The 16,590-nt window shown below is 44.2% G+C and overlaps 2 long non-coding RNA genes across 4 annotated transcripts in view; one reads left to right on the forward strand and one right to left on the reverse strand.

Annotated features, from left to right (window-relative positions):
• Nucleotides 1–16,590, reverse strand: part of LOC106728639 — a 112,149-nt gene that overhangs the window by 35,020 nt on the left and 60,539 nt on the right. The window lies entirely within an intron of this gene.
• Nucleotides 8,001–15,063, forward strand: LOC116656724. The gene is made up of 3 exons (XR_004311632.1): nucleotides 8,001–8,126; nucleotides 10,005–10,007; nucleotides 15,053–15,063. It is a non-coding gene; the product is annotated as an uncharacterized LOC116656724 (long non-coding RNA).

The raw sequence follows: 16,590 nt of genomic DNA on the forward strand, positions 1-16,590 counted from the left end.
ATTCGTGATAGGGTATCTGGGTGGTGCATCAGAGCACATACCACTCAGATTACTATCTGCATTTTACAATAAGACAATGGAGGCCTAGAGAGGCTAAGTAGTCCCCCACTGCAGTGAATACATTGCGGGGGGCATTCAAATCTGCCCAGGCTGGCTGCAGAGCTGGGGGCTCTTAGCTGAACAGTTGCTGCCCTGAGGAGCTGGGCTGAGAAGGGTCCCACAGCCATGCACTGCAAAGGACTGCTCCCCCGGGGACGCTGCACAGCCAGGAGTGGGGTCCCTGGAGCATGGGCTCATGTGGGGCCACTAGCCTGGTAGCTGGTTAGGGAAATGCAGGACTGCTCAGTCCAGTGGGGCCTCCACAACCCATGCCCCTCTGGACCAGCCTCAATGCACCAAGCTCCACTTCCCTTCCCCAAGAAGACTAGCTGTAAAGCCACCTGCTGCTTCTGCCCCCTCCCTCCCACCCCCTGGCAACCTCCCCAGCACGTAATGCAAACAGAAACCATGTTAAAAATGAACAGGAAATCTCATTTTAGAGAGATAAGCAGGTAACCCAGTGTAACAGGAGGTTAGAATGAGACTCCCATTGCCTTGTTTTCCACAAATAATCTAGATATCAGACACCAAAGATGGGGTCAGACAAAGGAAACCATTTCTACAAACATTGGAATTATTGGTTGTCACACACTGCGTGGGTCAGAGCTCATACTAGTAGCAGAAATTAATTCTGGTGGATTTAAGAAGGAGATTATATTAAAAGGAAATGGGGGGAAGGGGGAGGGAGGGATAAATTAGGAGTTTGGGATTAACAGATACACACTACTATATATAAAATAGATAAACAATAAGGACCTACTATAGAGCACAGGGAACTAGATTCAAAATACGTAATAACCTAAAATGCAAAAGAATCTGAAAAAGAATATTTATATGTATGTATAACTGAGTTACTTTGCTGTACATCTGAAACACAACATTGTAAATCAACTATACTTCAATAAAATAAATAAATGAATAAATGACTGAATAATTAATTAATTAATGAAGGAAGGAAGGAAGGAAACTGCAGCTTAGATTACCAGGAGGGCTGGAGAACCAGAATCGCTCCTGAGGGGACAGCAGTGTTCCCAGCACCCAAACCTTGCCAGTTGGCCTCACTGACCCTTTTGGCCCCAGACCCTCTGTTAGCTCCTGCTGGCCGCTCCAGGGGCTCGGTTGTGCTCAGACACCTCCTCAAGCACCCTGGACAGTCTGTTCTCTTTGGACTGAGCCCTTCGGGCGACGTGGAGGCGCAGGGCCACTCTCACCCAATGGGATGCAGGCGTCTTGGATAGATGCCCCAGGCGGCCATCCCTGCGGCCCGTCCTGTGTGGCTCCCCAGCAGACATGAGCCCCACCGCTCACAGAGGAACCAGCTCAACAATGCCCCCTTCCCTGGCTTTTCCTCTGTCCCTGTCTCAGCATCTCACACTGCACTCCTCACTCCTGCTCCCTGGGGACATTCCCCAAGTAAGCTTCCTGCACCCAGGTCCCCTCTCAGGCTCTGCTTTCTGGGGAACACAAACTAAGACGCACACGCATGTATGAAAAGGACCCAGAAAGGCCTGGATACACCCCCTTTCCTGACAGCTAGTGCTTGTGGGAAGAAGGGAGAAGAATGGAATTAGGAAGGGGGACAAAGAGGATTTCAACTTTTAAACTACTACCAAGTTTGTTTCTATAAAATACATACATAGCTGAAGCAAAAATGCCCAAAAAACGTTTAAATGCTAGGTATTACCACCTCATACCCCTTAGGATGACTATTATCCAAACCACCCCCTCTCCCCACAACCACCACCAAAAAAACCACACACAGAAGAGAACAACTATTGGAGAGAACTGGAGAAAATGGGATTCATTCACATTGCCGGTGCAAACAATATGGCGTTTTCAAAAAAATTAAACTCAGAATTACCATATGATCTAATAATTCCACCTCTGGGTCTACACCCAAAATAATTAAAGGGAGGGATTCGAACAAATATTAGTACAAGAATGTTCACAGCAGGGTTACTCTCAACAGCCACCAGGTGGGAGCAGTCCTAATACCATCTGTGAATGAATGGATAAACAAAGCGTGGCGTGTCCATACGGTGGGTATTACTCAGCCTTAAAAAGGAAGGAAGTTCTGACGTGCTTATGGGTTTTTAATATTTTCTTTCTTTATTGTTTTATGTGAACAAGTTATAGGATTTGGCAATAGATTTCTAGGAACTGATTTAAAGGCTTTTATATGGGAAATTTCAAACATACACAAATGTAGAGGAACTCATGTCATAAAACCCTCCACACTCATCAGTCAGCCTCTATGATATCCCACGCTTTGCCAATCTTATTTCATTTTCTCCCCTCACCCCTTGCCCTTCTTTTTCAGCCAAACCCAGACATTATGTCACCAATAAATAATGCATAAGAGCATTTGAAAAAAAGCCATAATCATGTGCCATTTTCTCCCTTAATAAAATTAATAATTCCTCAATATCATCTGAGCTCTGATTGTCTAAAGCAGCTGGTTTGTTCAAATCAGAATCCAAAGTAAGTCAGATAGAGAAAGACAAATATCATAAGATGTTGCTTATATATGGAATCTTAAAAAATACATATTTTATTTACAAATCAAAAATAGACTCTCGGACACAGAAAACAAACTGTGGTTACCAGAGGGGAAAGCGAGGGGAGGGGATAAATTAGGCATTTAGGATTAATAGATACACACTACTGTATATAAAATAGATAAACATCAAGGACCCACTGTATAGCACAAGGAACTATATTCAATTTCTTGTAATGAGCTATAATGGAAAAGTATCTAAAAATATATATACGTATATGTAAAGCTGAACCCATTTGCCATACACCTGAAACTAACATTGTAAATCGACTACACTTCAATAAAAAATAATTAAAAAAACCAAACCAAAACAAAACAAAATAAGAATCCAAACAGCCACACATCATAATACATGATTGTGGTTTTAAGTCTCTTTTAGTACATAACAGTCTTCCTTCCATTTCTTTTTTTTAATGAAATTGATTTGATAGAGAAACCAGGTCATTCATGTCTTATAAAATAGTCCACCCTCTGGATTTGGCTGATGGGGTCCTCATGGTCTGGTTTTTCCTATTCCTTCATACCCTGTATTTCCTGTGAACTGGTGATTAGCTCCAAAGGCTCAACCGTCTTCAAGTGCATTGGCTTTGGCCAGAACGCTTCACAGGCGGTGCCCGTCACCGAGAGGCACGTTCGTGGTTCCACGCTTAGTGGTGCAGGGACTGGCCAGTGCAGTCAGGTGGTGGCAGCCTGGTCCCTCCAGGACCCGCTCTCCCACCCCAGGTTTGTGGATGAGCACTGCCTCAGGGGATGCTGAAGCGGTGGTTTTCTAATTCTACTCATCCTCCTGCCCTTATTACTGGAATTCTTTAAGGAAGTTTCCCTGACTGGTTCTGTGATTTCCCTAAAATACCATCTGTATAAGGAAGAGAAAGTTTTACGTTGGCTCCTGTGAGCTTCTTTTCCCCCTTTGGTAATTTTTTTAAAAAGTTTGAAATAATGTTTGACTTACTGAATAGTTGCAAGAATAGTACAAAGAACTCTCACAGACCCCTCATCCAGACACCTCAATTGTTTGCGTTTTGCCACTTTTGCTGAATCACTTTCTCTTTCATATATACAACTTTTTAACTATTTGAGAGTGAACTGCACACCTAGTGCTCCTTTACCTGTAAATACGATATTGTTTATTTTCTAAGAACAAGGATGTACTCTTAAATAATCACCAACAGTGATGGATATCAGAAAATTAACAGTGACACAGTTCTACTATTTAATCTATGACCTGATTCATGCTTTGCCAGTTGTCCCAACAAGTCTTTCATTTAAGGGAAAAAAAAAATTCTATTCCAGGATCCAATCCAGGATTAAGTATTGCATTTAATTCTCTTGTCTCGTTAGTCCCCGCTAACCCAGAATGGCTCCCAAGCCTCTTCGTCTTTCATAACCTTGACTTTTTTGAAGAGTTCAGGCCAGTTATTTAGTAGATTCTGTGAACTTCTGCCGTGAGTAGCCTTTGATAGTTTCCTTGCTTTCTGGCATAGCAAGGTGTCCCAAATTCGTCTGTACCTTTATTATTCCCTATCCTAACTGGCCATTTCTCCAAAGATCCCTGGTTTTTTCCACTGGGAAACAGGACTTGGAGGTGATAAGTGAATTCCGCTGCTGCTGCTGTTGATGGGCTGAGGTGTGAGTGGGGACTGTGGGCGGATGTGCAGCGCCTGCTGGAGCGACGGCCCCCAGCTGCACTGCAGACCCCTCATCTGGCAGAAGAGCAGTTTCAGGCTGGCCTTTGCGGACCCATGTTCCCACCTGGGAAAATCAGGCAGATGTACGCCCTTTGTCCTCTGGAGAGGCTCTGGGCTCGGTTCACCCAGTGTAATCCCTGAGTTGTTTTCCGACTCAGTTTTCATCTTCTGGCTTGGGAGGTTGATTTACTGCTTCTGATCTAACATTACTGATTTATAGTAGTAGTCCCTGGGATGCAGACACAGAACTGGGGCATCAGGAGGCTGTCAAGGAAGTGTCAGGACACCTGTACAAACATAAGGTGACTGAGCAAAACAGAACTCCAGCCACAAATACACACAGTGGCACAGAGGACTTGCTTTGTCCCAGGCCGCCCAGTGCGTCTGCACATCTCTGGAGGCAACTGTTCTTGGCAGAGTCCTTCCCACTGTGGTCAGAAGGGCTCCTGACTCATGAAGAGAGGCTGTTCCCACTGTCAGAGATCCTCTCTCTTGTTCCTGTGACTTACCTAAAAGAACAAGCTTCTTTTTTTTTTATTGAAGTATAGTTGATTTACAGTGTTGTTAGTTTCTGGTGTACAGCATAGTGATTCAGTCATACATACATATTCTTCTTCATTATAGGTTATTACAAGGTACTGAATATAGTTCCCTGTGCTATATAGTAGGACCTTGTAGTTTTAATTTTTTTATTTGGGGTTTTTTTTGAGGGGGGTGGGTAATTAGGTTTGTTTAATAGAGGTACTGGGGATTGAACCTAGGACCTCATGCATGCTAAGCACATGCTCTACCACTGAGCTACTACCCACCCCCAGGACCCTATAGTTTTAAAAGAACAAACTTCTTAAGTGATATGCAGTCCTAGGCCCTGGGTTCCTACCATTCCAGTGTCCCAGGGGCCACAATTCCCAGGGAAACAGGAAGTCTGAAGTAAATGGACAAGAAGAGGTTGCCTACACTTGTGATGCTAAGGAACCTGCCCATTTGGCCTCTAAGTTTTCCAAGTGGAAGGGTAGCAGAAGATGGTCCAGGACTGTCTCTGGACAGAATTGCAAAGATCAGAGAGGAGGGAGTCTGCGGACATCAAAGGATGGAGGACACTGTGGTCCGACCAGAATCTAAGTAAATGCAGCCGTTTCAGTGAGCCTCAACTCAAGTCTCTATCTCCTGAGCACTGCTTCCCACCAGCCTATGCCAATCGCCTTTGCTGCCCCTCAGCAATATCCTGGGCAGGTCCAGCCCCTTTAGCCTGTCTGAACTCCAGCCAGCTCTGTTTCAAATTCCACTGGCACATCTGACTCAGAGCTTCCTCAGCTCCTCTCCCCAGCACAAGCTGGGGCACTGACCCTGGTTGCTGGGAGAATGGGAAGGCTGGGGTTGGGTGTGATCTGGTTCTGCAATACCTCCCAATCTCTCTCTTTTCAAGGCCCAGCTTCCTAGCCTCCTGGGTGTGGAGAGTAGGACATGGAAACAGAAATGTTTGGGGTGGAGGAGAGGGGAAGAGATCCCTTAATTTAATCAAGACAGGGAGGGCCCCGGGTCTGGTTCCATCTACTACTACTGGTCTCTGATGAAAGGGTGGTCTCTGCATAGGTGCAGAGATTACATAAGACATGTAATAAATGTTATGGATCAAATCTTGGTAGGGCACATGTGAGTGCAGAGGACAAGGAGGTCAATTTTAGTTGGGGTGTAGAGGGGTTTAACCTACTTTAGTGTCACAAACTACCCAAGAAACAGTTGATCCCAGAAGCTTTAGGGGCCCTACATGACACAAGAGCTTCATCCAGTATATGACGGGTGACACAGGGTAAGATGCCAACTCTCAGACACAGTGCAGCTCCATGGACGACTTATTCACGAAGATGAGTCCTTCTTGGTTTCTCTTGCCTTTGTAGGCTGACGAAAGTTCTGGGGGATGAACAGGATTGATATGGAATATTCCTCTTCTGAACCCTGAACCACTGCACCTCAGATGCTTGCAGGGCTAGTGGGGACCTTGGAAGGCATCTGGTCAACCAGTTCATGTTGCAGATAATGACACTAAGGCTCTTCTAAGCCCTGTGGCCTCACAGCGCAGCGGTGCAGTTGCCCAGACTCCCTGGGTTCGAACCCTGGCTGGGCTACTTCCTAGCTGAGTGATCTTGGGCAAGTTACTGTGTTCCTCACTTGCTTCCTCTATAAAATGGGGGTTTTAACTACCAACATCAATGGGTTGAGTGAAAGGAAAATCAAAGTGGAGCTGGTATTGCCAATGTCAAGGGAGCTCTCATTAAAATGGAGGCCACTGAGGAAGTGAGATTTAAGCACATTCAGCCCAGATGGAATCTGAGCTTTGACCACTTCTTATCTTAACATAGGCATCCAGACATCTTTACCCCAAAGTAACTCATGACAGCTTATCCCTTAGGGACAAACGCTTCTTTTAACAACTTTGTGGCTTTTGTCTTTTTAAGCCCCGTGGCTCTTTCTTGTCCCCAAAATACTCTCAGTTTTACCCAAATCTATGTCTCCTGAATTGTGATTCTGAAGACCCCAAATAAAGCTCTTTGTTCTTTGCAGCCTCGATACTGATTGTTATTCAAAACTTTTTAGGGGAATAAGACAATACATGTAAGGGAGTTGGCATGTGGTCTCTGTTTAGACTGGCTCCACCGGGGCACAGGTTTCCTTTGAGATCACTGGTAGCTGCTATCCAAAGTTCTCAGTGTTCCCAGAGAGGGAGGGTACAGCTCAGTGGTAGAGTGTGTGCTCAGCATGCATGGGGTCCTGGGTTCAATCCCCAGTACCTCCATTAAATAAGTAAAACCTAATTACCTGCCCCCTCTAAACAAACAAAAAGGTTTTTTAAAGTACTCAGTGTTCCCAGAAGTCCCCTTCCACAGCAGTCTTAAAGTCTGCGGAAGAATTTAAACGGAAAATTTAAACTTACTACAGCAACAAGGGCAACTATTACCAATCACGGAACAGGAACCAGTCCTGCACAGACAGCTGGACACGTTTTCCAAAGCACAGTTCAGAAGTGGTGGGCTTGTATTGTTGTGGTAACATTGAAATCACGCATTTAAAATACAATGAAAACACTTGGCGTTGATGAAATAATGAAAGGTGACCCTGTCCTTTCTCAGCATCCACGCTCTACACGTGAAGAGGGAGTGCTCTGCGTTGAGGGTGTGTAATCACAGAAGGTCGCAGTGTCTCACTGCTGTCTCACAACACATGCAGGGAGATCGTTTGGGGTAAATGGATTGTCCAACTGTGTCTTATAAACTGGAGGATGCTTCTGATAATTCCATCTGAGAACATTTAGGAAATTAAAATTTACTGAATCTTCCTATTTGTCTTTCGGTAAAAAATTTAAAGGATTTTGGATCATACATGGCAGTCTGCTCGATGGCCTCTGATGTTATTCAGGTTGTTTTTAAGCTTCCAACTTCACATGTTCATATAAATTTTAATTTAATAGCAAAGAGCCAAAATATGTATTTTTAATCTAGCCCTTATGTGTCAAATTGCTATTGCACACCAGAGTTTTAACTATGATCCTACAGGATCCAATACTTGTAATGGTGAGAATTGAAAATAAAGTAGAAGCATCCTTTAAGTTATGAGTTCCTTTATCAGCTCCTTTTTTAAAAAAAATTATTCTTTAAAAATTTTTTTTGAGGGGGTAGTAATTAGGTTTACCCAATTTATTTTTAGAGAAGGTAGTGGGGATTGAGCTCAGGACCTTGTCTATGCTAAGGGTGCACTCTACCACTGAGCTGTACCCTCCCCCATCAGTTCCTTTTAATGCACCCTTTAAAACAGGAATCCTCAAGAAACCATTGTCTTTTTGAGATTAATAGTTCTAAATTCAGCATTCAAGGAGAGAGCCTTGTTGCAAAGAAGATCTGGGTTCATACCAGAGTTGCAGGAGATGCTAACTGGACCTGCTGACTGCTGTACTTACTGTAAGACCCAACACTTTCAGAATTGTAGAGATTAGTCACTAGAGTCAGTGGGAAGCCAGGAAGGGAAGGTGGGGGGCCCAGACGACCAGACTTAAGTGAGGAGCAAAGGCACCAAAGACAAAGCGAAGGGAAACAGACAGCTGTAAAAGTGTCAGAGAAAAGGCCACACTGGGTAGAAAAAACGCAGAGGGCACGTTGCGGAGAACTGAAGGGAAGACAAGACACTTGACGCTGTCCAAAGGAGCAGCAGGCAACCGGAGGAAGGAAAGCACAGGCCCTGCCAGCGTACAGATCTCAAAACTCCCCTTAAAAGAATCTAAAGAACGGTATGTGTAAGGGAAGGTTTTATTTGCCCTCACAGAGGACATCTATAGCCGCGCACAGCTTGAAAGATGGAATGGAGGCTCGTCGTGGTTTAGAGCCAGGGCTTGACTTGCTATGTTCTAGACGGTGAGCTGTCTGGAGGCACGCCTGGCATCTGCCTTGTTCTCTCCAGACCAGGAAATGTAAAAGGCTTTCTATAAACACTTGCTGATTATTCATGAATAAAGTTGAATAAAGTTTCTCTAAGATCAGTTTTTACTTAAGTGTGTTTCAAAATCTTCCCTGTTATCGGCCCTGAAATTCAAGTGAAAAAAAATTTATAAGAAAATGAATGAGATAATCAGTATCTGAAGGGTGTCACTGGTAATTAAGTCTAAGAAACTAACTAGATATTGTTCATACATCTGATGAATAGCAGGATTCTGAATTGTAAAAAGGGGGGGGGGGAATCCGTGCTGAGGTTGAAGAGTATACTGCTGATGTTTGGGGAATTTTTTATTTTTATACATAAAATTTGATGCTCAAAGACCCCTGGTCCTTAACATTAAGCCTTAGTAGACCAGAAATTTATGAATATCTATTCCCTGAATTTTTCCTTTCATTTAGATTTTCCTCCATTTTCTTTCTAGCACAAAAATCTGCCTGCTGTGTTACATAAATAAGTTCATTATGTCCTGTACCATCCTTTGTTTAATAGTTTTGTTCTTTGGTTTTGAAGTTTTTATTGTAGTAGGTTCCGAAATTAAAACCATTTTCTTAAAGAACAAGACATTTTGTTATTAAAGAAATGTGATCTGTAAGTTCTTTGAGCAGAATGTTTTGAAGCATTTAGCATAAACGATTATTGGTACATAATTAATATCTTATGAAAATACATTTTGTTATACCATTAAAAAAAAGACGATATATATAAATGCTTAGAATAGCCCTCTTACAGTGCCTTCTTCCTGTTGAAACCACTGATGCCCAGTTAGAGCCCTGAACTGCAGAAAAACAGCTTTCCCACCCTGAGAAGGGGGAGGACTGCCCAAGAATCTAAGGATTTTCAATTCCAAAGACACCTCAAGGTCATTTATACGATTTGGCAAACAGATGTCCTTAGTGGTGGCAGCTGTGCAGTTAGGTGCTAAAGTTCTCCACTGTACAGCACCCACGTACAATGTGGAATTAAATGTGCATTTCTGAGAGTCAAGGCCAGGCTGAAACACAAAAGTAAAACACAACGAATCTTCCTTTAGATGCCGAGAAAAGATCCTATTAACTTCTTGTTTCTGAACAATCTGCTGGGCAGAGACCAGGTCAGTGACAACAGTGACACCTCCAAATGGCCAAAAACAAGTGAGAGCAAAGGACAGACCCAAGGGGTGCCTGAATTCGGGGGAGCAGGTGGGTCTCAACTGGTAAGAATTAGCTCCTGGCCTGGAAGGCAGAACAGAAACTTTCAGAGTGCTGTCAGTTTTATGCCACCAGCGTGAAAGAAACTGCATAATTAGTTTGCGTCTTTTCTGAGAGCTGTTTAAATGGACTATTCTACTGGCAAGCGGTTGCATAAAGGATGCTGCAGGCACAAAGGACCCAGGTGGAAAACCGGAAAAAAAAAAACACCCTCTGATCTGGGTAGTGTCCTCTCTCCCTCTTTGCTTGCTTTGTCAGGAGCCGGGCCCCGTGGCTGCCGACAGCATGAGTTGCTGTCTGCCTTGGCTGGGCTGGGCTGCACCACAGTCCTCATTAGCATTTCTTTATTCTGCCCACCCTCTGTGATTTTTTGAACATCAGAAAAAAAATAGCTCCTTGGAATTTATTTCCCAAAGTTTTACTTCGCTTCCACCCTTTTGCAGAGAAGTTGGAGATGTTTGAGAGAGGCTGTCCTGGAGAAAAGATCAGAAAAGTGGGAGAAGGGTGGATGTGTTCCATCATGACCACGTGACACTCATCCCACCACAGTCAGGGCCTCCGGCCAAACAAGGAAAAGAAACACATGCTGACCACCACACGTGCTGTGTTTAGCAGACCCGCCTGCTATTTGGCACAAATGAAGAAAGGAAATCAGCACTGTTCTCAAACTGCTGGAGATTTCTCAATCCCATTGTCCCCTCCTGGCCAAGCCTGAGAGCTGAGTCTCCAACCAACACCCACCCTGCACCCTTTAGAACCTTCTCCTGCTCAAACCCTCCTATGGCTCCTCATCACACGTGGAATAAACCTGCCTGCTCTGGTTTTCTAGGGTAAGGGCAAAAACAAGGAAAGAATAAGAGGCTTAGTTCCTCTGTTGGAAATAAGGGAAGAGATTTCCCTCCTCCTCCCTTTGCTTAGCGCATCTGCTTTAGAAACTGTGGAAGTTCTTTCCCTGTCCCTTTGGAAATGTATGTGAATCATTTTTAAGTGAAAGGCCCAGGAATGTCTTTCTCAAGGACTTGGGAGCATCCCTTTGAAACGTCATCAAGGACGAGAGCGCCCCAGCTCCCAGTTTCTGTAGGAGCTCAGGAGCCTACCCTTATTCTCCTTTGGAAAAAGCCAACTAGCTAACACAGACGGCCACCCCAACCTCCAAGGGACGTCAGGATGGACTCTGTGACCAGCGGTGCTGTCAAGTCCTCTTACCTGAGGATCAGCCACTGTCAATCTCGTGAAGATGTCTGCGATGGATTGTATTCACTTGGCTGTGTCAAAGGGTGAGGTGTCTTTCTCTCTTTGCAGCCTCTTAATGGACTGCCTCTGACGCATGTCAAATTCTGGTTTAACGTTCATTCAACAATGAAACTGTTTTCTTTCTGTTCTGCCTTTGTGGAGAGATTTTATGGGTGGGGGGAGATTTTATGTTTAATTCTATTTCTCCAGTGCCTGCTCCCCTTCCATCTCCCTTCCTTTTGTACACTCAGCTCCAGCCACATTGGCCGTGGCAGGCATCTTAAAAAGCACCGAGCCTGCCCCCAACTCAGGACTCTGCATGTCTAGTTCCTTGGGCTCAGCCGAGTTTCTGCCCATAGATTTCTCGGGTCTTGCTTCCTTCCTTTACCTGGTCACTCCTCAGAGAGCCCATCTCTGACCACAGCTCTCACCCTCCTTCACTGGTCCTCACAGCACCGATCAGTATCTGTTCACTGAGTCTCACCTGTCTCTGCTGGAGGAGGTTAACCTCCATGAGGTTAGGATGTGAAGGAAAAGCCGGGCTGGTCTAACAAGATAACTCACCAGTCTAGGAATGTGAAAGAAAGGCTGGGCTGAGCTCACAAGAAAAGCCAGATAACCCACAAATCTAAGTATCAGAATACTGATCTGAGTTCTGTTGGACTAACTCGTAAATCTAAGTTAATTAGGGTTGGTCTGCTGATTCCCTGTTCATGTTGTTTTGCTAGCCAGCTGGATTTTCAGAGATACATCTGGCTTTGGAATGTTGGTTTGCTGCCTCCCTGCCTCCACTTTTGTGATAATGATGCTGCTAAAGCTGTTCCATGCCTATTGGCCGAATACCCCAAGCTTGTACTTCACTATAAAACCTCATGCACATGTCTTGGAGGTGCTCAGAGCTTCGGAGCAGAAGCCCCTCTGAGCCCACCGGTGTAATACATCTGAGTACTTCAACTCTCCGAGTGGTACTTGTTTCTTGGCTGGCCTGTCGTTTTCGTAACAAGGACTTGATCTGTGTTGCTCATCTCTGTACCTGCAGCATGGAAGGTGTTTGTTCGATTTTGGGAAATATAGTTAAAAATAAGCCTCCTGCCAACCCTGAGAACCTCTCCACAAAAGCACCTTCAACACAATTATGAACAGTGTTGTGCAATTTGGCCATTCATTCTCAACCCTTCCCCTCTGGGTACCGGGGGGAATCTGGGCTGGATGTGGTCAGGCAAGAGTTGTCCTGCCTGAATCTCATCCTCAGCCTTCCTGGTGCTGCCTTTTGTGTGTCTGTGGCCTACATTATTCTGTGGGCCTCACTGGCCATGATGGGGACGAGGCATGGGGAACCTCTTGGTGCTCGTGCTGGTCAGGTGCCCCTCCTGTGTCCCTCCAGTGGACCCACATGTCTTCGGTCACACGGTCACACACGAGTTTACAGTTCCCACCCTAGAAGTCCAGCGTGTGATAGTCTCTCTAAATTAAACGAATTCACCCGCAAGAACTTTGATGTCATGACATGTTTCTTTCAGGGGCACTTGTTGCCATGACCCTGGGCTGAGGTGTACACCTACCTTCCCATCAGACTAATTCCTCTAAAAGGAGAGGAAGTGGGATGGTAGAAGACCTACCATGCCCTGGGGAATCGTAAGCTATGGTCTTAGAAAATGAATTAGGGTTCTGTTGTCGATACTGGAGTCTTCAGAGAACAAGAAATACTGTAGTTGTGTCCAGAGACTGAAGAAATGTCATTGCATAAGTCTATCAGGGTCTGCCTGGCCTGTCCAGCAGCCCGGAGGGCTCTCAACGGTCCATCTGATACAGATTCAGTGTCCAAGATAAACGCACCTGCTGAGTGTGACCATCCGGGAGGCAGAACATTTTGTGTGCAAGAAAGGCTAGAAAGCCAATTTACGATTGAATCTTTGCCTGGGGCACCCTTAATCACTGGCTTCATTAAACAACAAAGATTCACGATGAGCTAAAGTTCTAGTTGTTTTTTTTTTACCAAACGGCATTATTTTTGCCTTTGTGTTTCTGTGAGAAACGGCTAAGAAATGGATATGCCAGTTGAGCCTGTGACAGAGAGAAATACTGTGGCTTTAGGAACCAGGGGGGTTATAGCTAGAAAAAAAGGGAAGTTTGGCCCAAGGGGAGTATAGAGCAGTATCACCTTCAGACAGGGATAAGAATGGCTCCTTAGCTGGACCCTGCACTTTAGAAGGGCCCATGTCACAAACATTCAATCATAAACTTATTTAAGACCAATTTAAGAGCACTTTGATCCAGTGCTCAGTGTTGACACAATAAAACCCGTAACTGTCAACAAATACTTTTATGACTAATAGTGGAAAGACAACCCACAAACTGGGGGAAAATATTTGCAAATCATACATCTGATAACGGATTTGTCTTCAGAATATACAAAGAACACTTACAATTCAATAATAGGACAAACCAACCAACTGAAATATGGTCAAAGGATTTGACTGGACATTTCTCCAAAGATGACATATGAATGGCTAATAAGTATATGAAGAAATATTCAATGCTATTAGCCATCAGGGAAACGCAAATAGAAACCACAACATGCCTGTTCACACACAATAGAATGATTAGAATAAAGAAGACAGTAAATTCTTGCGAGAATGCAGCAATGGAACCCACAGGTATGTCTGGTGGGAAAGTACAGGGGGCAGCCACCCCAGAAAATACTTTGGCAGTTCCCCAAAAGTTTAAACAGAGAACTGACATACAATCCAGTAATTACACTCCTAGGTATCTGCCCGAGAGAAACGAAAATATATAACCACACAAAACCTGTACATTGAATGTTCATAGCCGCATTATTCATAATAGCCAAAAAAAGTGGAAAGAACCCAAATGTTCATGAACTGATGAATGGAAAAACAAAATGCAGTATCTCCATACAATGGAATATTATTATTCAGGAATACAAAGGAATGAAGCACTGATACCTGCTACAACATGGACAAACCCTAAGAACTATCATGCTAAGTGACAGAAGCCAGTCAGAAGCAACCGCATATTACATGATTTCATTTATATGAAATGTCCAGAATAGGCAGATCTACAGAGACAGCTGGGAGGTTGCCTCCAGCTGGAAAGGGAAGAAAGAGAGTTGAGGGAGGGGGTGATTATTAATAGGCATAAAGTTTCTTTGAGACATGATGAAAACGTTTTAAAATTAGATTAGGGTACAGTTGCACAATTCTAAATATACTAAGGTCCATCGAATTGTACACTTAAGTGGATAAACTATGTAGTACGTAAGTTTTATCTCAAGCAGGCTGTTAAAAAAAAAAGTTAGGGGTGGGCTTGGCACAGAAAATAGAATCAGAAAAGACAGGGCATATGATGGGAGCACTGAATGCAGTTTTCCTCCATCTCCAAAAAGCTGACTTCTAGAAAGCAAACCCCTTTCCATTGCATCAGTTCCCTCTAAGTCATCGGGTGTATCTCATAATAGAGGGGATTCAATGGCTGGACCCTTTTTTAATCCAATCCTGGAGTGATTCCAAGGCACACTCACTCTGTCTTTTTTTTTTTTAATTAAAAAAAATTGGGGAGGGGTAATTAGGTTTATTTGTTTATTTATTAATTATTATTTTTTAAATGGCAGTACTGGGGATTGAACCCAGGACCTCATGCATGCTAAGCAAGCACTCTACCCCTGAGCTATACCCTCCCCCTACAGTCACTCTTGAAATCTGTTGTGATTCCGTGGAAAAATGTGCATTGTCTAGAGGACATCCCTTCAGGTTGGCCAATTTCAGCTTCCCATCATCTCTGAGCAATTTTACAACTCTGTAAATTGTACGTTGTTGATAAACATGCAGATTATGCCCTGTCTGTGATTTCCCTCCTGCCTGTGGAAAAACCGTGGGCAATTCGTTTTCACAGCCCTTACTTTATACTAGTGTGTGCTCCTCCACTTCCCTTTGGACTCAGTTATTTCATCTGCCTGGTTCTCTCACGAAGAGAATAAAATCTGGAACACAATTTCGTGAATGAGAGTCATGATTTTACCTTTTGCTGAAAATAATCTTTTAACAATCCTTATCTGCACTAAGGTCTCACCCATCCTATTGGCTGGTGTATAAAGAAGATTTAAGTCAAAAGGCTTTGCTTAAAAAAGGAGAGGAAAGGAGATATTACTGAACACAAAAATTGTGATGATATTTGAAAAACTGTTGGCAAGTCAGTTTCCACTAAATCTTATACTCTGAAGCGGGGAGGGTTGAGTTCAAGTGGTAGAGCGCCTACTTAGCATGCCTGAGGTCCTGGGTTCAATCCCCAGTACCTCCTCTAAGAGTAAATAAACAAATAGACCTAATTACCTCCCTCACCAAAAAAACAAATAAATAAAATAAAAGTAAAACTTATACTCTGGATTTCACATTCTGTCCAAGCACACACACACACATGCGTGCGCGCGCAGAAAAACACACACACACACACACACACACACACACACACACACACACATGCGACAGCACCTTCGGCTGCAACTTGAGAACCAGGAAGCTAGAACTCTGAATTACCCCAGCCCTACCTGTTGGCTTCAAGAACTCCCACCCCTAGGGTGGTGAGAGGAACAGGTTACGTACAGTAGCTCAGCTGGCACCCAGGCGTTCAACTAGATCTTCAGAGATCAGAGCGAACCCTGTTACAGCCAGTGCCTTCTGCAAACGGGGCAAGGTGAAACAGACACTCCGTTTAGGCAAACCAGTGCCTGGGTAAGGAAGTCCCTTCCCAATGTGCATGTCCTTTGCTTAGCACTGCAAACAGTTACCAGGGTGCGAGGTCATTGCTGGTGCCAAGTATGCAGCCAAACCCAAACTGGCAAAAGGTCAGTGAAAGCAGAGTTTGAAGTGACATGGATCTTTTCAGAAAATGTTCATAGAGTCGGTGTATGAGCACTTACTGGTTAGGTGTGCTCAATCAGGACTGAAGGGTTTTCTCTCCTTGCTCCCAGCCCACTCCATGAGTTACCAAGGGTGGTGGCATGGGAGGAAGGAAGCCCTTCATGGGAGAAGGAGGGAGTCTGTGTCACTCTCAGCTGCTCAGAATCATGTTCTGACCTTTCCGTCCTCCCTGGGGAAGGGGATTTTAGCATTTATTGGTGCATGTCCTGGTCCCAAGTCCCTCAACGCCCTGCTGTTCCAGGCTGCACCCTTCCCTCTTCAACTGCCTGAAAACACCTGCATGGCTCCACGTCCTGTAAGCAGTATTTTAAAAATTAAAAACCCACAGTACTTTTGGAAGGGCTGCTTCTCTGACTTTTCTGTTTTCTACAACAGATCTTGATATCATTTCTCTGAGTTCTGTA

Source organism: Camelus ferus, chromosome 16 (genome assembly GCF_009834535.1).
Source record: "Camelus ferus isolate YT-003-E chromosome 16, BCGSAC_Cfer_1.0, whole genome shotgun sequence".
Taxonomy (NCBI): Eukaryota; Metazoa; Chordata; class Mammalia; order Artiodactyla; family Camelidae; genus Camelus; species Camelus ferus.